General features: G+C 43.6%; 1 protein-coding gene and 1 long non-coding RNA gene across 2 annotated transcripts in view; one reads left to right on the top strand and one right to left on the bottom strand.

Moving 5' to 3' along the window:
* Positions 1-22,484, bottom strand: part of LOC106563133 (uncharacterized) — a 147,893-nt gene that overhangs the window by 59,825 nt on the left and 65,584 nt on the right. The window lies entirely within an intron of this gene.
* On the top strand, positions 4,957-8,279 carry LOC145859188 (uncharacterized). The gene is made up of 2 exons (XR_014379437.1): positions 4,957-6,019; positions 7,782-8,279. It is a non-coding gene; the product is annotated as an uncharacterized LOC145859188 (long non-coding RNA).

Here is a 22,484-nt window from a genome sequence, read left to right as displayed (position 1 = left end):
TGTTATCTTTCTAAAAGTATTCCTATACTCAATCAATTATTTTATACAACATTCAGATGCAAACCCCATCATTGAGAAGTGTATACAAACAAAGAAACAGTAATGTGTCACCTGTCCTTCATGAGGTCACCAAATGAAACAAACTTGACATGACTGTTTCTTAAGTGTCCACGGACCACTCCAACTGCTTGGAATACAGAAATACTGTTCAATTATTCAACGTTTTGATGTACAAGTGTCTCTCTGTGTTCCACCGTCACATTCCAATCTCAATACTACAGAGCCCAGAAGCAGAGATTTTTACGACCACCATAAAGCAGCCCCCTGCACCTCTGCTGGAGAGAGAGGGCGCTGTAGAGCGGACACACTGTAACCTGATCCTTCAGATCTTCACAGGAGAGTTATGACAGTATCTTGACTGGCTGCATCTCCGCTTGGTATCGCAACTGCTTGGCATCCGAACACAGGGCGCTACAGAGGGTAGCGCGTACGGCCCAGTACATCACTAGGGCCAAGCTCCCTGACATATAAGACTTCGATACCAGGCGGTGTCAGAGGAAGGCCCTAAAAAGTGCCTAAGACTCTAGCCACCCAAGTCATAAACTCTCTCTGCTACCACATGGCAAGCAGGACAGATGCACCAAGTCTGGAACCAACACGATTTCTGAACAGCTTCTACCCCTAAGCCATAAGACTGCTAAATAGTTAGTTCACCAAATAGCTACCAGGACTATTTAACTATCTGCATTGACCCTTTTTGACTCATCACATACGCTGCTGCTACTGTTTATTATCTATTTTGTTGCCTAGTCACTTTATTCCTAGTTATACAGTGCCTATAGAAAGTCTACAGCCCCTTGAACTTTTTTTCATTTTTTTCTGCCTTAAAATTACATCTAACAAGGGATTCAATTACAAATATTGCAACTCAATATCATGAAGGTGACTTTAATGTTTTGTACAGTCAGTGTATATCTATTGTTTTTGTCAAAATTGCTCAATTTCATTAAATTTGGTTCAGAATCATTGATGGATAACAATATTCAAACGTTGTTCAAAAGTCAGGACTGAAACTTCACCACTCTGGAACACTCAACACCTCTTGGAAAGCGATTCTGGTGTGTCTTTGGCATTAAAATGTGTGTAATTGTCTTGCTGAAAAATAAAACTCTATCCCAGGGTTAGGTTTTCAGAAGACTGAGGCGGGGCTTCCTCTAACTTTGTATCTGAGCTTTACTCCTTTCAAATGTATTTTGATCCTGACAAACTCCCCAGTCCCTGCCGATGACAAGCATACCCATAACATGCTGCTGCCACCACAAAATGTTATGCAAAAGACACACCAGAATGGCTTTCTAAGAGGTGTTGAGTGTTTCAGATTGGACAAGTCTCAGTCCTGACTTTTTCTTTTTTAAATATTTTTTTATTTAACCTTTATCTAACTAGGCAAGTCAGTTAAGAACAAATTCTTATTTACAATGACGGCCTATGGGACTTCCAATCACGGCCGGATGTGAAAAATCTGCTTAAAAAATCATAGACAAGGTTTAAATATCGCTGTCCATCAATGATGCCCAACCAAATGTAACCTCTTGACGGTCGCCTAGGATAGGGGGCGCTACAGCGATTATTTATTATTATATATTTATTTTTCTTCATTTTTTTCATTTTTTTTTTTAAACGGCCTCCTACTCAAACTCAGAAGCTAGGATATGCATATAATTAATACTTGTGGATAGAAAACACCCTAAAGTTTCTAAAACTGTTTGAATGGTGTCTGAGTATAACAGAACTCATATGGCAGTCAAAACCCGGAGACCGATCGTAACAGGATGTGGAATTCTGAATTGCGGACTCAACTTCATCACTTTGCCTATAAATCACACCGTGAGCAATGGTTCATTGAGCACTTCCTATTGCTTCCACTACATGTCCCCAGTCTTTACAAAGTGGTTTGAGTCTCCTACTGTGAAAACTGACTGAATGAGACGCTGTGGAAAGTGGTCACATGAGGAGGGCCATCACCATTATGACGCCGGCGCACCTGGCTACCCTCCCCTTTCGAAACGTTTTGAAAGACAATGCAATCGTCCCCCTTGAATGTTATTGGAGCTCTGGTTGAAAAAGGCCCTAAAGATTTATGTTATCCTGTTTAGGATAGGGGGCAGTATTGACACGGCTGGATAAAAAACGTACCCGATTTAATCTGGTTACCACTCCTACCCAGTAACTAGAATATGCATATACTTATTACATATGGATAGAAAACACCCTAAAGTTTCTAAAACTGTTTGAATGGTGTCTGTGAGTATAACAGAACTCATTTGGCAGGCAAAAACCTGACAAGGTTTCAGGCAGGAAGTGGCCTGTCTGACAAGGTGTCGTTCTTCTTGTCTCTGTTTATTGAAGAGTGAGGATCTTAGCTGTCCCGTGACACTTCCTACGGCTGCCATAGGGTCTCAGAAGGTGGCAAAAAGCTGAATCGTGGCTTTGCAGGCTCTGGCTGAAACAAAGTAGCGCGTTTGGGTAGTGGCTGGTTACAGTACTGTGAGACTCAGGCGCGTGCCCGCGCCGACCGAAAGCTTTGTTTACTTTCCTCAGTTTAGCTAAATGGACATTCCCGGTCGGAATATTATCGCTTTTTTACGAGAAAAATGGCATAAAAATGGATTTTAAACAGCGGTTGACATGCCTCGAAGTACGGTAATGGAATATTTAGATTTTTTTTGTCACGAATTGCGCCATGCGCACGACCCTGATTTACCATTTCAGATAGTGTCTGGGACGCACGAACAAAACGCCGCTATTCGGATATAACGATGGATTCTTTTGGACCAAACCAACATTTGTTATTGAAGTAGCAGTCCTGGGAGTGCATTCTGACGAAGACAACAAAAGGTAATCAAACTTTTATAATAGTAAATATGATTATGGTGAGTGCTAAACTTGCCGGGTGTCTAAATAGCTAGCCCGTGATGCCTGGGCTATGTACTTAGAATATTGCAAAATGTGCTTTCACCAAAAAGCTATTTTAAAATCGGAAATATCGAGTGCATAGAGGAGGTCTGTATCTATAATTCTTAAAATAATTGTTATGCTTTTTGTGAACGTTTATCGTGAGTAATTTAGTAAAATGTTAGGGAATTCCTCCGGAGGTTTGCGGGGGGTATGCTAGTTCTGAACGTCACATGCTAATGTAAAAAGCTGGTTTTTGATATAAATATGAACTTGATTGAACAAAACATGCATGTATTGTATAACATAATGTCCTAGGGTTGTCATCTGATGAAGATCATCAAAGGTTAGTACTGCATTTAGCTGTCTTCTGGGTTTATGTGACATATGCTAGCTTGAAAAATGGGTGTCTGATTATTTCTGGCTTGGTACTCTGCTGACATAATCTAATGTTTTGCTTTCGTTGTAAAGCCTTTTTGAAATCGGACAGTGTGGTTAGATTAACGAGAGTCTTGTCTTTAAATAGCTGTGAAATAGTCATATGTTTGAGAAATTTAAGTAATAGGATTTTTAAGGTTTTGAAAATCGCGCCACAGGCTTAAAGTGGCTGTTACGTAGGTGGGACGAATTCGTCCCGCCTAGCCCAGAGAGGTTAAACAACGGTTGACATGTTTGAACGAACCTAAAAAAAAAAAAAAGCATTTTATTGAAAGAGGAGTCCCGCGGCCGACGGAACTTTTGGTGCAGCCTTCAGAACGCGCTAACAAGAACAAGCTATTGGGACGTAAAGGATTAACTTTTTCGAACTAAAATACATTTGTTGTGGACCTGTGATTCCTGGAAGTGCTTTCTGATGAAGATAATCAAAGGTAAGGGATTATTGACAATAGTATACAAGAGTAGATTTGATATGAGATTGTTCCAATATGGCGGTGACCTGTAACGGTAGCCTATTTTTCTGAGTATCGCATCCCCTTTTATCGCAAAGTGTGATTACCCAGTAAAGTTATTTTTAAATCTGGCATTGCAGGTGCTTTCAAGAGATGCTAATCTATAAATCTTAGAATGACAATATGACATTTAAAAAAATGTTTTCGAATAGTAATTTAGTAAATTGTAGCGCTGTTTCACCAGACGCATTTGACGGAAAATAGTTAGTCAACGTTATGCGCCGATGTAAAATGCTGTTTTTATATATAAATATGAATTTTATCGAACAAAAGAATGCATGTATTGTGTAACATGATGTCCTAGGAGTGTCATCCGATGAAGATTGTCAAAGGTTAGTGCTGCATTTAGCTGTTTTTTGGTTATTTGTGATGCATGTGGTTGGTCAGAAAATGGCTGTGTGGCTACTTTTACGATATACTCCTCTAACATAATCTAATGTTTTGCTTTTGCTGTAAAGCCTTTTTGAAATCGGACAACGTGGTTCGATTCAGGAGAGGTGTATCTATAAAACGATATAACATAGTCCTATATTTAAAAAAAATAAATGTTGTTATGCTAATGGCGATAGGATTTTTCGCTGGATTTCGCTGGAGCCCGACCAGGGGTTAATGCGCTTGAGCAATTTTGACAAAAACAATGGATATATGTTGCCCCAAGAGTTGTGCAAAGTTGGTAGATTCTGAATGAAAATTACTCACCGCTGTAAGGGCTGCCAAAGGTGCTTCCACCAAGTATTAACTCTGGGGGGGCGGAGACATATCTAGTTACAATATTTCTGTTTTTTATTTATATTTTGTATTATTTGTAAAATTTTCTATAACTTTCTGTGGATGTGTAGATCTGTAGAAAAAAACTAATCCTCAGTGATGTGGACACAGAAGAACTTGAAGCTCTTGACCCTCTCCATTGTGGCCCCGTTGATGAGGATGGTGCAAAGCTAGGCACCACAAGGTACATGTACTTACTGTCTCTCATCAAAGCTCATATGACACTGAGCTTCAAAGATCCAAACTCAAGGGCTCTCGGGTGACAGAGCAGGGGGGAACAGAGGGGCTATGAGGGGCCCGGCCAGTGAGGAGCTGGTAGGGGTGCTCCACCTCTGGAAACAAAGGTCCTTTCTCCGTCTGCCTGGCCCACAGCCGGCAAGTCAGGCCTCTCCGATAAGCCGACATGGGATCTGCCCCTGGCCGCTGCCGGCCCTCCAGCTTATCTACCCTACAGTTTGCCTGACATCCCTCTGACCCACGGCCTGAGAGGCTGTGCTAACCTGGGGTACCATTACACATGAACACACACACTGCCCAGTCAGACAGGAGCCAGGGGCACTGAGCTGCTGTGGCACTACTATGTCAACTCACTAGGGGGCAGTCAGGAAAATTATGCTTTCCAGTATGGTCCAGCAATGTCTTGGCAATCTCCAACTAAGTGACGTTATCCAATACCTGTCACATCCTGACCATAGTAAGAGGTTATTTTCTATGGTAGAGTAGGTCAGGGCGTGAAAGGAAGTGTTTTGTGTTTTTCTAGTTTTTCTATTTCTATGTTGGGGTTGTTTGGGTTAATCTCCAATTGGAGGCAGCTGGTCCTCGTTACCTATCATTGGAGATAATATTTAAGTAGGGGTTTTCCTTCCTGGGTTTTTGTGGGTTATTATATTTTGAGTTGTGTTTGTTTCTCTCTGCGTCACGGTTTGTTGTTTTGTCACATTCAGTTATTTGTGTATTGCAAAGTTTCACGGATTAAATCAAATGTGGAACTACAACCACGCTGCACTCTGGTCCGCTCCTTTCGACAGCCGTGACAATACATTACATTTACAATACCTCCTTATGGCGCATCTATCACCATATCAAGAGCTTCCATAAGCAAATCACATCATGATTAATGCTTTGGGAATCACAATATGCAAATCTCTTTATAACTCCAGTGCCAAGACAAGAGGCTTTATTTGCCCTCTTTAACAACGTGGCCTCTGGCGCAACAGGCTCAAACAGGCACTGTATGTGTCATCAACAGTAATGTTTTCAACCAGCGTGCTGAGACACAATAAGGAAATGTGAACTCAGCACAAACGGAGGAATAAGGGGAGAGTTCATGTTCAAGAATATCTACAGTAAGTGCAGAAAGCTACGTTTGCATGAAGTGACCTCATGAGAGAAATTCTGTTTGTTTTTAATATAAATTTTCCTGGTGTGTTTTGAAACAAATTATATTCAGTACCAGTCAAAAGTTTGGGTCTTCCTTTCCTGTTCCGGTCCTCATGAGAGCCATTTCTTAAAATTTTACGGATAGACTGACTTTCATGTCTTAAAGTAATGATTGACTGTCGTTTCTCTTTACTTATTTGAGCTGTTCTTGCAATAATATGGACTCAGTTTTTTACCAAATAGGGCTTTCTTCTGTATACCAACCCTAACATGTCACAACACAACTGAATGGCTCAAACACATTAAGTAAAAAAAAATCCACAAATTAACTGTCACGGATCCCTCCGGACCTTTCATTATGCACACCTGTCCCCTATTCCCACTGATTAGTACTTGTATAAGTGTGCCCTTTGGTTTCCATTGGGCTGTCGATTATTGTTACAATGTCCGTTTGTGCGTGTGAGTACTTGTGCTGTGTGTTTTGGCTTTCATGCCATTGTGGATTGCACAGATGATTACGGGTCTCGTCCCATGTGTTAATCATTGTGCGCGTGTGTTATTTCTTCGAGGTACTCCTTGCTCTTTTGTTTTGGGTTTGTATAGTGTTTGTTTGGTGTTCGTCCCCGTGCCTTTACACGGCACACCGTAATTTGGGTACAATACAAAAGCCTATTACGCATTCCTGCGTCTGTCTCCCGAATCATTCATACCAACGTGACATTAACTTTTAACAAGGCACACCTGTTAATTGAAATGCATTCCAGGTGACTACCTCATGACTACCTCATGAAGCTGGTTGAGAGAATACCAAGTATGCAAAGCTGTCATCAAGGCAAAGGGTGGTTACTTTGAAGAATCTCAAATATAAAATATATTTTGATTTGTTTAACTCTTGTTTTGGTTACTACATGATTCCATATGTGTAATTTCATAGTTTGATGTCTTCACTATTATTCTACAATGTAGAAAATAGTAAAAAATTAAGAATAACCCTTGAATGAGTAGGTGTGTCCAAACTGGTGCTGTATATGAGGGCCAAATGTATAGGTGATTGACAGGGAATTATGAACTGTACATAGCATGTTTGTATGGTTGTAGGCTCAGGCAGCCAGGCATGGCACTAACAGCCAGGCATGGCGCAAACAGCCAGATAGTGTGAAGGTGAACGGAAAGGCACTGGAGCAACGGACCGCCCTTGCTGTCTCTGCCTGACCGGTTCCCCTCTCTCCACTGGGATTATCTGCCTCAAACCCTATTACTAGGGCTGAGTCACTGGCTTACTGGTGCTCTTCCATGCTGTCCCTAGGAGGAGTACGTCACTTGAGTGGGTTGAGTCACTGACGTGATCTTCCTGTCCGGGTTGGTGCCCCCCCCCCTGGGTTGTGCCGTGGGGACAGATCTTCGTGGGCTATACTCGGACATGTCTCAGGATGGTAAATTGGTGGTTGAAGACATCCCTCTAGTGGTGTGGGGGCTGTGCTTTGGCAAAGTGGGTGGGGTTATATCCTGCCTGTTTGGCCATGTCCGGGGGTATCATCGGATGGGGCCACAGTGTCTTCTGATCCCTCCTGTCTCAGCCTCCAGTATTTATGCTGCAGCAGTTTATGTGTCGGGGGGCTAGGGTCAGTCTGTTACATCTGGAGTATTTCTCTTGTCTTATCCGGTGTCCTGTGTGAATTTATATATGCTCTCTCTAATTCTCTTTCTTTTTCTTTCTTTCTCTCGGAGGACCTGAGCCCTAGGACCATGCCTCAGGACTACCTGGCATGATGACTCCTTGCTGTCCCCAGTCCACCTGGCCGTGCTGCTGCTCCAGTTTCAACTGTTCTGCCTGCGACTATGGAACCCTGACCTGTTCACCGGACGTGCTTGTTGCACCCTCGACAACTACTATGATTATTATTATTTGACCATGCTGGTCATTTATGAACATTTTAACATCTTGACCATGTTTTGTTATAATATCCACCCGGCACAGCCAGAAGAGGACTGGCCACCCCTCATAGCCTGGTTCCTCTCTAGGTTTCTTCCTAGGTTTTGGCCTTTCTAGGGAGTTTTTCCTAGGGAGTTTTTCCTAGCCACCGTGCTTCTTTCACATGCATTGCTTGCTGTTTGGGGTTTTAGGCTGGGTTTCTGTACAGCACTTTGAGATATCAGCTGATGTACGTAGGGCTATATAAATACATTTGATTTGATTTATAAATAAATTTGATTTGAGATGCTAAATGTGTTTATGTTAATTAACATTCAATTACCATGAGATCGGCAGTTATTTGACTGACAATCACCGGCTTAAAAAATGTCATGACCGCCACAACCCTAGATACAACTCCCTATTATACTCACTATTAGTTAAATAAAGGTTAAACAATTACAAATAAACTATTAGGAAGGTGTTCCTAATGTTTGGAATACTCAGTGTATAGCTTTAACCATAAATCCAGTTTATGACCCATCCACACACTCATATTATAGCACATACCTTAGACCTGCTCTACTTGCTTTACTGCCCAACTTCCCCCTCAGGCAAGCAATGTAAACATGTCTCCAAGTGTGTGTGTGTGAGTGAGTGTTTGTATGCATGTGAGGGTGAACATTGATATTTTCATTGGTAAAACAGCTGCACAACCTTTCCTAAAGGCAAGCATGCATGTTCCAGTGCATAGTGCAATGAAACAGAACCTGCCAAGGATGAACTAATCTCCCCAGTACTCAGTGTTGTAATGGTGAACTTTAACTCAACCAAAGGGGTACTTTAGGTTAATACAGCTCACTGATGATGGTTTTCTGAGCTAAACAACAAAAAACCCTGGGAACTTCTTAGATCTGAAACTTCAAAACCACAAGCAGCATTCAAGAGAAAATGAGTAAGTGTGTTAATCACACACACACACAAACATTAAACACACACTTAAACACAACCTACTATCAAGCCAATCCGTTGCACAGTAATTAACATGAAAATGAACTCAATTAAAACATGATCAAGCCCTCTTTAACAGTGATGCTATTGTGTTCAATACTGTATGTGTATGTTTCCCGCACATCCCAATGTCACTGACAATTTCCTATCTAGGAAATAAACATCTATGGCCCTGTAGCCTAATGTTTATAGTATGTAAATGTTCGCTCACATCTCAATGTTACTGAACATATCCTATCTAGGACATGCACATCTACGGCCCTGTAGTCTTGCCATATTGAGGACCTACAAAAAGGCACTACATGAATACATACTATACATCAATGGAGCATAATCACTCTACATCAACCCAATCGAAACATCTGTTTTTAGATGAGGCCCTACCTTCTTTGTCTTTGGTATCCTTTCCCCCCCCACACAGGGTCCAAGTAGTTCAAGTAGCAGGCACCCAAGAACCAAGTGCCATCCAACATGGTAGTGCATGACTGCAGGGAACATGTGTCTTTCTGCTCCCAGTGGTTTCACAATACCCCCAGTCACACACACTCATTGAGGAGGAGGAGAGGCTGGTCCAACACAAATCATACACACACACAGTCCCACACACTTTCCGGATATACACCAACTCACTGATACATCTTGCACAGGACAATGTTTATCTTTAATCCTACATCCAGTTTATGACCCACCCACACACTCATATTATAGCACATGCCTTAGACCTGCCTACTTGCTTTACAGATTCTGATCCTGCCCAACTTCCCCCTCAGGCAACCTATGTAAACAGGTGTGTGTGTGTGTGTGTGTGTGTGTGTGTGTGTGTGTGTGTGTGTGTGTGTGTGTGTGTGTGTGTGTGTGTGTGTGTTGTGCTTGCGTGTCTCTGTGTGCGGGTGTTGATGTTTGATCGATGAGGGACACAAACACCAAAAATTCAACCAACGATTTACACCCAACATATATTGGACTCATGCAATGCATGTGTTCTAAACTCTGAATGAAGACTCTGTCTACAACATAACTCACTCCAAACAAGGCCTAACCAAGTTAGATTGAGGTAAAAGTAAACGTGATTATGGACATCCATTGGCTCAACAATAGAAAAAGCTGATTTATGGACAACCAAATGTCTCCACTTTAGTGAACCCCTTGACAGACTGCAAGACACAGCTAAGGGGAAGAAGATGAGGAGGCCCAGCAGGGAATCCCTACTGAATCCCCACTGTTTCCCCCCCTACTCACAAGGCAGGCGATACGCTTGACCTCATCTTTACTAGATGCTGTTCTACTAATCTCACTGCAACTCCCCTCCAAGTCTCCGACCACTACCTTGTATCCTTTTCCCTCTCGCTCTCCTCCAACACTACTCACTCTGCCCCTACTCAGATGGTATCGCGCCGTCGCAACCTTCGCTCTCTCTCCCACTACTCTTTCCTCTTCCATCCTATCATCTCTTCCCTCTGCTCAATCCTTCTCCAACCAATCTCCTGATTCTGCCTCCTCAACCCTCCTTCCCTCCCTTTCTGCATCCGTTGACTCTCTATGTCCCCTATCCTCCCGGCCGGCTCGGTCCTCCCCTCCTGCTCCGTGGCTTTACGACTCATTGCGAGCTCACAGAACAGGGCTCCGGGCAGCCGAGCGGAAATGGAGGAAAACTAGCCTCCCTGCGGACCTGGCATCTTTTCACTCCCTCCTCTCTACATTTTCTTCCTCTGTTTCTGCTGCTAAAGCCACTTTCTACCACTCTAAATTCCAAGCATCTGACTCTAACCCTAGGAAGCTCTTTGCCACCTTCTCCTCCCTCCTGAATCCTCCTCCCCCCCTCTCTGTGGATGACTTCGTCAACCATTTTGAAAAGAAGGTTGACGACATCTGATCCTCGTTTGTTAAGTCAAACGACACCGCTGGTCCTGCTCACATTGCCCTACCCTATGCTTTGACCTCTTTCTCCCCTCTCTCTCCAGATGAAATCTTGTGACTTGTGACGGCCGCCCGCCCAACAACCTGCCCGCTCAACAACCTGCCCGCTTGACCCTATCCCCTCCTCTCTTCTCCAGACCATTTCCGGAGACCTTCTCCCTTACCTCACCTCGCTCATCAACTCATCCTTGACCGCTGGCTACGTCCCTTCCGTCTTCAAGAGAGCAAGAGTTGCACCCCTTCTCAAAAAACCTACACTTGATCCCTCCGATGTCAACAACTACAGACCAGTATCCCTTCTTTCTTTTCTCTCCAAAACTCTTGAGCGTGCCGTCCTTGGCCAGCTCTCTTGCTATCTCTCTCAGAATGACCTTCTTGATCCAAATCAGTCAGGTTTCAAGACTGGTCATTCAACTGAGACTGCTCTTCTCTGTGTCACGGAGGCTCTCCGCACTGCTAAAGCTAACTCTCTCTCCTCTGCTCTCATCCTTCTAGACCTATCTGCTGCCTTTGATACTGTGAACCATCAGATCCTCCTCTCCACCCTCTCCGAGTTGGGCATCTCTGGCGCGGCTCACTCTTGGATTGCGTCCTACCTAACAGGTCGCTTCTACCAGGTGGCGTGGTGAGAATCTGTCTCCGCACCACGTGCTCTCACCACTGGTGTCCCCCAGGGCTCAGTTCTAGGCCCTCTCCTATTCTCGCTATACACCAAGTCACTTGGCTCTGTCATATCCTCACATGGTCTCTCCTATCATTGCTACGCAGATGACACACAATAAATCTTCTCCTTTCCCCCTTCTGATAACCAGGTGGCGAATCGCATCTCTGCATGTCTGGCAGACATATCAGTGTGGATGACGGATCACACCTCTTCCTCCCGGGGAAGGACTGCCCGTTCCATGATCTCGCCATCACGGTTGACAACTCCATTGTGTCCTCCTCCCAGAGTGCTAAGAGCCTTGGCGTGACCCTGGACAACACCCTGTCGTTCTCCGCTAACATCAAGGCGGTGACCCGATCCTGTAGGTTCATGCTCTAAAACATTCGCAGGGTACGACCCTGCCTTACACAGGAAGTGGCGCAGGTCCTAATCCAGGCACTTGTCATCTCCCGTCTGGATTACTGCAACTCGCTGTTGGCTGGGCTCCCTGCCTGTGCCATTAAACCCCTACAACTCATCCAGAACTCCGCAGCCCGTCTGGTGTTCAACCTTCCCAAGTTCTCTCACGTCACCCCGCTCCTCCGCACACTCCACTGGCTTGCAGTTGAAGCTCGCATCTGCTACAAGACCATGGTGCTTGCCTATGGAGCTGTGAGGGGAACGGCACCTCCGTACCTTCAGGCTCTGATCAGTCCCTACACCCAAACAAGGGCACTGCGTTCATCCACCTCTGGCCTGCTGGCCCCCCTACCTCTGCGGAAGCACAGTTCCCGCTCAGCCCAGTCAAAACTGTTCGCTGCTCTGGCACCCCAATGGTGGAACAAGCTCCCTCACGACGCCAGGACTGCGGAGTTAGTAATCCTTCTAACCCCCCCCCCCCCCCCCCCCCCCCCCAATTTTTTAAATGATATAGATGTACTATTGTAAAGTGGTTGTTCCACTGGATATCATAAGGTGAATGCACCAATTTGTAAGTCGCTCTGGATAAGAGTGTCTGCTAAATGACGTAAATGTAAAATATAATGTTTCCAGAAGTACACGGTTCTGGTCGACCCTAGGGGCATGGATGGGAGTTTGAGAATGAGGGAAGCCACAGAACCCACATGGATTACATGCTCTGGAGGCAGGAAAACTCTCCCGACACAGAGCTCCATAAAAACCACAGTTGAAAGCACAAAAGGGAAATATTTTCTCGAGAATCTTAGAGGTTTAATTGATTTATATGAGTCGGAGGAAGAGGAGACCTACAGCACATTGAATCATAGGCCGTAACATAGCGAGGATGTTCCCTAACACAGAAATAATTACTTAATGCCTATGGGAACAAAGAAGAACCACACTAATGCAACAATAAGCCATTTTATAGCATGAGTTTGATTTAGAGGGGGGGGTTTGAGTTGGGGTGACAGACCCTCCTGGGGATTCTCTGAGACTGTGCATGTATGAGCAGGGGATCAGTGGTTTCCTCCCATCCAGTCTAGCTAATAGCTTCCAGAGAACTCTACTGTCTTCAGTAGGATAGTGTCCCCCATAAAATACTGATCTGGTGCAGAGCTATGGCTGAGTCCCTGAGTCCCTGCTCTCAACACATGTGCCACCCTGCCGGAAGACCAGGTTCAGTCCCCGACTCGACCCTTCTAACTCCTCATCTGTATCCCTGTTCAATTTCTACTTAGTCTGAATGAAGCATCAATAAAAAATAACACTGGTCTGAGGGGACCTGTTGGAATATGGCTATCCAACAACCCCCCTCAATCTACCTTTGGGACTCCATGACACAGGTATGGATGGGTGAGAGAGGTGGAAAGAGAGGGACAAGGGAAATAAAGGTTAAGGCATTGATGTGGCACTAGTTGACATATCTGCATCGCTTTGCATTTAATGTATGTGATTTATCCTCGGTGCCGATCTCTCGTCATCTAAATTACAGTGTCTGAGAGCATAATTATAAGTTAAAGTGCTGGGTGGCTCAGGCCACTGACGACTGGCTAACACTGCTGAGGGACAGAGAGATAGAAACAAGGCAAGGCTGTCTCATCCTCCTTCCTTTTCTCTCTGCATTCTCCACCTCCCCTTGCACTACCACCTTGTCCTCTTCTCCTTCGTCTCCTCCCCTCCGTTTCCTCTCCTCCATCTCCCCTGCTCCTCCATCTTCACCCCCCCCCCTTTCCCTACTTCCTCCTCCATGATATGAACACCCTCTGTCTGCTGTAATCACCCCACTACAGATTGGAGCCAGTCTAGAAGCATTCAGACTATTGTTTATCACAAGGGTAAATACTTTAATCCCAAACCCTTTGGCTGTAGCATTAAATCAAAAGTTGACGCTACACAGAACCTTCCTGTTGAGGAAATACACAGGGCAAAAGCCTAAAGCCGTTTTCCAGAAAACATAAACTAATATAGTTTCCCCTCTTGCAGTGTTTGTTACTTACTAGAGTGGTTTTAGAGTGGGGGTGAGTGCCCTTTGGCTTTCCTCTTCAACCTCATGTTGCCCAAAGGAGAAATGGGTATGTCCCTAATGACAACCCATTCCCTATATGGGCCCTGATCAAACTTAGTACACCATATAGGGACTACTGTGTCATTTAGGACGCAGACATGATCTCCAGCCCCCTATGTATCCTAGCAAACTCAACCTGGATGGAGGGCTGTTTTAAGTTCTTATATGAATTGAGAGAGTCAAATATGTGTTCCTCCCTCCTTTATATGAGAGCGCTTGATATTGGATGGAGGTTTGCTCCGACTTGCCCTGGCTGCTGGGTCATCTATCAGTGGTTCTATGGGGCATCAGAGATAAAATACACTGAGATTCACTTCCGTTCTGTCTTACCCTCTCTAACCTCCTTCCATTTAATGACCAACAAATCATCCCTTACTGAGGTTTCATTATCCTTAGCGTCAACAAATTACAAATCTGTCCGAATAATGAAGCAGGGTATATTGCCAGTGATCGTCATCAATAACAATCCCAGGTATGATGAGAATGAATATTACAGTGCTAACATGAGCCTGATGATGGATTGCCTTAATGTAAACTATGTACTATATGCCACACCTAACAAACAAACACGCAAATGCCAAAACTCACTTATGATCAGGCAGGTGAGTATATATAAGGGTGTGCATGCATGTCTTTCAGTGTGTGCGTGTACATCTGTGTGTGTGTGTGTGTGTGTGTGTGTGTGTGTGTGTGTGTGTGTGCACATTTTATTTGTGGTGGATCTGGCTGATCTTTCAGCAGGGTAGGTAGAATGGAGAGGTAACAGATAATGACTCTAATTATATAATAGGCTTTATCACTACCTCCAATTCTTTACCGCTTTCTCTGCCTCAGCAGTCGTAAAGCAATTCGGCAGCAGTGACACCCACTTAATCATCCCATCAGAGCCAAAGAACAGCCAGAGGAGAACAAGACCAGCCAACAGATACACAGTACTGTATGTAGTGTACACATTCAGCAGATTAGGGTCGTATTCATTAGTGCATTTCCGTTCAAAACGAAGCAAAAGGAAAACAAGCGTATCTAATTGGACAACGCCAAGTAGGTCCCTCCCTGTTTCAATCAACTTTCTTCTGTTTGGTGCATAATGAATGACCCAGGTCTGATCATCTCTGAGCTGAGCGCTGAGGTGTGTCTGATATGTTATGTCAGGTTGGCAGAGCACCATATACCATCATACATGGGTAGGATCTGCAGCGCTGATACACAGGTCACCCATCTACTAAAGCAGGGCCTTGCTAATGCTGGCTGAAAAGCTGCTCTGCTGCTGGCACTGGAACATTATTCAAGGTGCCTTGTGTCTGAACGATACCTGCTCCGCTCGGTCCTTGCCGCTAGGCAACCACACAAACCTTTCTGTGTTTTGCAACTTCATCCCCTTGCCTACTGAACTACGGGGAGAAAGTAAGATTTAGAGGCAAACTTCAGGATCAGGATAATGCGTCTGAGGGAAAAAAAGAGAAAAACCCTGGAAAGCGATCTGTGGTATGTATGAAAAGGGAGAATGTATGTCTTGGCTGGCTTTGTAGAGTTTTGGCCGGTAGAGTATGTACATATCTTACGGATGCACAGATAAAAACGAGTCTCCATTATCCCATTCATAGCACATTAATATAGGAATCATCATATCCTGACAGGTAGATGGTGATACTGATCCTGGCAGAGCCTGATCTGTAACTAGAGATAATGTATGACTAGACATAGCTTATACACCGAGTATACAAAACACTAAGAACACCTGCTCTTTCCATGACATAGACTGAACAGGTGAAAGCTATGATCCCTTATCGAAAGCTATGATCCCTTAAGGATTGTTAAGCCTTGAGACAATTCAGACATATTGTGTGTGTGTGCCATTCAGAGGGTGAATTGGCAAGACAAACGATTCAAGTGCCTTTGAACGGGGTATGGTAGTAGGTGCCAGGTGCACCTGTTTGTGTCAAGAACTGCAACGATGCTGGGTTTTTCACCCTCGACAGTTTCCCGTCTGTATCAAGAATGGTCGACCATCAAGCCAACTTGACACAACTGTGGGAAGCATTGGAGTCAAGGTGGGCCAGCATCCCTGTGGAACGCTTTCGACACCTTCTAGAGTCCATGCCCTGATGAATTGAGGCTGTTCTGAGGGCAAAAAAGGGGGGGGGGGGGGGTGAAGGTGTTCCTAATGTTTGTTATACTCAGTGTACACAGTATGTAGACTAGAGATAGAGGTACAGTAGCATATTAGAGATAGTGATATGTAGACAAGATATAACATATTAGGCCAGTGGTAAGCCCAAAGATAGTGTTTGCGTGTGTGTCCCAGCTAGACAATAACGTTCGGAGAACGATGTTTCTTAGAGCTTGTTTCTTTGTTCCCACAACTTTTTGGTAATGGTGCTGGATAGTTGTTTGGCTTTGGAAAATTATCAGCACATTTAAGGAACTTGACAACAAAACATGTTGGTAATGTTCTCGGAACGTTCTCTAACTGGTTTGACATTGGTAATGTTCTCAAATAACTCAGAGAACATTTAGAAACAATGTTCTTCTGTGGGAATGTCAGTACTTCAGCATAACGTTTCCTACAGGTTTCGTCATGGTTCTATTTAAAGTCATGTTTTCGCATTGTTCCGAGAATGTTACGAAACAACATTATTCTGTTGGAATTTCAGTACTTCAGCATACGGTTTCCTACAGGTTTCCTCAAATTGTTCTGAGAACGTTGAGAAAACTTTCCATACAAACCACAAGAAAACGTTAGTAACGTTCAGAGAACGTTCTAAGAATGCTATTTAAAATACACTACATGACCAAAAGTGTGTGGACACCTGCTCGTCGAACATCTCATTCTAAAATCATGGACATTAATATGGAGTTGATCCCCCCTTTGCTGCTATAACAGCCTCCACTGTTCTGGGAAGGCTTTCAACAACATTGCTGCAGGGAAAAGGTGTTAGGGTTGAGGTCAAAGCTCTGCACTTTGGTGTGGGATTCAGGTTCTCCCACACCAATCTCACAAAGCATTTCTGTATGGACCTCGTTTTGTGCATGGGGGCATTGTCATGCTGAAACAGGAAAGGGCCTTCCCCAAACTGTTGTCACAAAGTAGGAGCACAGAATCGTCTAGAATGTCATTGTATGCTGTAGCGTTAAGATTTCCCTTCCCTGGAACTAAGGGGCCTAGCCCGAACCATAAAAAACAGCCCCAGACCATTATTCCTCTGACCTCCCATATAGGCTGTCTCATCGTTGTTGGTGATCAGGCCTACAACTGTTGTGTCGTCAGCAAACTTAATGATGGTGTTGGAGTCGTGCTTGGCCTCGCAGTTGTGGGTGAACAGTGAGTACAGGAGGGGACTAAGCACGCACCCCTGAGGGCGCCCCGTGTTGAGGATCAGCGTGGCAGATGTGTTGTTGCCTACCTTTACCACCTCGGGGCGGCCCGTCCGGAAGTCCAGGATCCAGTTGCAGAAGGAGGTGTTTAGACCCAGGGTCCTCACACACCTGTGTATGTGCCTGTATGCTGTGTCTACAAGCCCAAGGGCACTCTTTCTCTCTCATGTCTGCCAGACTGTATTCTTTTCAACTTAATCAGTAGCAGAACTAACCTTACATTTTAGGGACTCTGATCAGTGACATCATGCATTCCATGGTGGTAGCGCAATATTCACACAGTGCATCTGTAAGTTGGTTATTTGTGCATGACCAACATGGATTAGAGTAAGGAAACGTACACACGGTTTTACTAACCCCACAGCGTCAGAGGGATTTCTACTTTTACAAACCAAACTTAAAGATCAAGTCATTCAGATCTGTTCAGTTTATACACGGCTTCTGTGATAAAATCACAACACTTTTTCTTTTGTTGCTTAAAATCCTTACCTGAATTACAAACGACTCAATGCCGAGCCCAAACTAAACTAGGCTATGCAAAGACATGAAAATGCTAGCTGGGTAAAGTCATTTAAAAAAGGGAAAAAACACCGTCAAACGTATCTTTAAAGAGAATACTGTACAGTATGAAAGCGGTGGCTTTACACAGTCATGGAAAGTGTCAAATAAATGATGGATGTTTCTTTCCACTCATGTCTTGACAGTTGAAAGAAATCATTTATAAAAGATTCTTCCCAAGAGATTTGAGGGAAAAACACAGTTGGGTTGTACGACCCTGTATATTGTGTAATATTTCTTAACCGCAGAAATATGTCCATGTTTCTCTCTGACAGATGTAGCCTTAGGGACAAAGTGTTAGCTAGATCTAAACCATTTATAAAACCACATGGCTTCCAGCCTGTTGGACTGGAACTTGTCTGCCACAAAACGTTGCTGGTATTAGACACTCACCACACACACACACACAACACCCACGCACGCAACACACAGACACACGCACACACACACATAAACATTGTCATGCACTGTCAAGCAGAAATTGTGAGGCATGTAATCCTAAACATAACAGGCAAAACTTTAAAATTAGGACTGCATCCCCGCTTGGGACTAGAACAGTAGTGAAGTTGTGAACAACTCACAATGACACAATGAGAAACTCCAATTCAAGAGTCTCAGACTGATGTTTGCTGATGTTAAGACTGGGCGGGGTTATGAAGGTTCAAAACCATCAGCTAATGTTAAAACTCCTTGCTTTGGTTTTTAGTAATGATGTCTTTACCCAAGGTCCCTGACCTCCAGGACTGTTTCATATTTTTAGGGTGCATTGTGGGAGTTGATGATTAACTAGGGAGCACCTCAGGGAGCACCAGTCAAGAGAGCCGAGGTCCCAGACGGAACATGCATCAAAGCCAGGAACAGCAACAGCAGAACAGGCTCCGACAGTCACAGACCACAGAGGCCTCGGCTTCAAAGAGCGGAGAGAACAGAGAGGCAGGCAGACCTTGGTCAAAGAAAAAACAGATGCTGGTAATGTTGGCTGTGTCCCAAATGGCACCCTATTCCCTATATAGTGCACTACTACTATGGGCCCTGGTCAAAATGAGTGCCCAATGTAGGGAATAGGGTGCCATATGGAACTCTTTCAGGTTTTAGGGCTGGAGCCTTCAACATGTGCTGCCTTAGAAGCAGTGGAGGCTGCTGATGGGAGGACGGCTCATAATAATGGCTGGAACGGAGTAGATAGAATGGCATCAAACACATGGAAACCATGGGTGTGATGTATATGATACCATTCCACCAATTCCACTCCAGCCATTACTACCAGCCCGTCCTCCCCAATTAAGGTGCCACCAACCTCCTGTGCTTAGAAGTAACATTCCTTCTAGCAGAAAGCCAAAAGAGGGGAGGAAGTGTTATAGATGTAGTTGGCATGGTAACGCTGTTCTGCTGACATGGCATAGCATGATTTGAAATGTTTTTGAAAGTTTTATTCTTACACGGGTAATCTGTAGTTCAAACAATAGCAAAGTGCTTAACCAGCCACTGTTTCGGTAAACAGCTGAGGGATGGGGCTAAAGAAATGAGCCAATCTCAAATTGATAGACAAACTGACCATCCATGATATCAAAATGATACAGAGGTTTTAATCATGTTTTGAGGCTATATAGTCCTTGTTTACAATTACATTGTTTACAAAAAAGGAGAAAAACAAGTTTATATTGTGGGTTCTGATGAGACATTTCAAAGTTACAATCTTCAAGAATCAATTAATATACACTACCGGTCAAAAGTTAATAATAATTATTCCTAATAATTCAAGGGTTTTTCTTTATTTTTACTATTTTCTACATTGTAGAATAATAGTGAAGACATCAAAACTATGAAATAACACATATGGTTTCACCTACAACAGTATTCTGCAGAGATACGCCATCCCATCTGGTTTGCGCTTAGTGGGACTATCATTTGTTTTTCAACAGGACAATGACCCAACACACCTCCAGGCTGTGTAAGGGCTATTTGACCAAGAAGGAGAGCGATGGAGTGCTGCATCAGATGACCTGGCCTCCACAATCACCTGACCTCAATCTAATTGAGATGGTTTGGGATGAGCTGGACGGCAGAGTGAAGGAAAAGCAGCCAACAAGTGCTCAGCATATGTGGGAACTCCTTCAAGACTGTTGGAAAAGCATTCCAGGTGAAGCTGGTTGAGAGAATGCCAAGAGTGTGTAAAGCTGTCATCAAGGCAAAGGGTGGGTACTTTGAAGAATCTAAAATCTAAAATATATTTAGATTTGTTTAACACTTTTTTGGTTACTACATGATTCCATATGTCTTTTTTCATTGTTTTGATGTCTTCACTATTATTCTACAATGTAGTAAATAGTAAAAATAAAGAAAAACCTTTGAATGAGTAAGTGTGTCCAAACTTTTGACTGGTACTGTACAAAAAAGACATGGTTTCTATGTGTTTGATGCCATTCCATTTGCTCCATTCCAGCCATTATTATGAGCCATCCTCCCCTTAGCAGCCTCCACTGGGGTGAACGTAGCGCGTATTGATGGTTTATCAGCTGGCGATAACCTAGTACCATCGACGGCTGCAATAGGCCCCTTGTTATTTGATTATATTCCAGTACATTCTTCATGCTAGGTGAAAGGTGAAAACTGATAATAGGCTACTGTTTGTTTTTCCCCGACTGAGATGATGCACTGATTTGGGCCATCAGTTGATTGACTGCTGATTGAACAACTTGTTGAACAGCTGATTTCACCACCCACATTGTTGCAATTCGCACCCACCCTGTCTCTAAAATCATGCGACAATACTCATACTAACCGCACTAACCATACTTTTTGTGACGTAAATTGAGTATGTAGTATGTTTAATAGTCATAGTATGGATATAGTTAGCATGCCAAAAGTTCCCGGATGTCGTACTACATTCAAAAAATATGAATTATACAAGCAATGGACACTTTCCGTGCTTTAAGGGTCCATAATGCAATTCTTCAGAAATGGGTGTGGCTTCACAACATTTTCAGATTTGAAGAAAATGGAGGAAAATATGCAGCTGATGTCCAACGAGAGCGGATACAAATTCGTTGCTTTAACTCATGACAAATGTTAAGAAAATGTTGAGCAATGTAATAAAGTAATGACGTTTCAAATAAGTTACGTAACACATTATGTTGGTTGACAATTTGTTAGCTACGCTACGAACCGCATAGCATATCGTTACAGCAGTATGTAGTGGGTAACGTTAGTTGGCTACTGTAACGTTAGTTGGCTACTGTAACGTTGGCTACTGTTAGTTGGCTACTGTAACGTTAGTTGGCTAATAATACATTGAATTTGCCAGTATAGTTACTTTATGCTATCTAACTAACTACCCAATGTTTATTGACTTGATTATTCACATCATTCATAGCTTAGCAAAGTGATATAGTAGCTCGGGTGTGTTCATACATTTGCTCTGGCTATCTACTCAAATTTCAGAGCACTCTCTTCTGACTGTGTCAGAGTGCAGAATAACTGATGAATTTACAAACGCTCAACACCCGTTGAATGTGGCCGGTGTCAGTAAACGTCATCAAAAAAACGTATTTAAATTGTTGCCAGCAGCACAGTTATAGTCACCAACGCCCTGGATAACATGAAAACTGCATAACCAGCACTGCTAGGGCGAGTAAATTGGTCAGAGTGATCTGTTCTCTCATTTGTGTCTGGAAGTAGTTAGCAAGTTAGCCAGTTAGCTTGGGTGCTTGACTGCCGTTGTGAGGTCAGAAGGTCAGAACGCTCGGATCTACCCTACTCCTCGGCCAGAGCGTCTAGTGTGCGCTCTGAACGCTCCGAATTTACGAACTGACAATCTGACAACGCCCTGAATTTACGAACAACCAGAGCGCACTCTGGCACTCCAGATTGAATTTACAAACACACCAGAAGTCTAGCTAGTAATTTGTTAGGCTATCAAGCTAACAAGAGGTTGCATAGCAACAGCATCAACTCCCGGTAGACAGGCGAAGCACTAGTACACTCAACTGAAAGGAAACTGTTTGTTTACAGTATACTAAAATGAACTAATTATATATAGTATGTAGTATATATTCATTAAGTATGTAGTATACAGTATGTTAGTATGGGTATTCGAACACAGCTAATGATTTGGTCATTATCATTCAAGAATCTGGCACTTTGCCACACCCATGTGTTAATGTTAAAATCCTCCCACTAAATGGCATATTTTTAGGCTTCGCCTCAATCGTTATTATACTGTATGATCATAATACTATACAAGCCTATTATTATTTAAGGTATTTTTTAAGGAGTGTGGCAGTCCCACTAGCCTCAACAGCACTCTGTAGGGTAGCACCATGGTGTAGCCGGAGGACAGCTAGTTTCCATCCTCCTCTGGGTACATTGACTTCAGTACAAAACCTAGGAGGCTCATGGTTCTCACTCCCTTCCATAGACTTACACAGTAATATGACAACTTCCGGAGGACGTCCTCCAACCTATCAGAGCTCTTGCAGCATGAACTGGCAT

The sequence above is a fragment of the Salmo salar genome, chromosome 11, assembly GCF_965601325.2.
Source record: "Salmo salar chromosome 11, fSalSal1, whole genome shotgun sequence".
In the NCBI taxonomy this organism is placed as follows: domain Eukaryota; kingdom Metazoa; phylum Chordata; class Actinopteri; order Salmoniformes; family Salmonidae; genus Salmo; species Salmo salar.
Note: the sequence above shows the minus strand (reverse complement) of the source record. Positions and strands in the feature narration are given on the sequence as shown.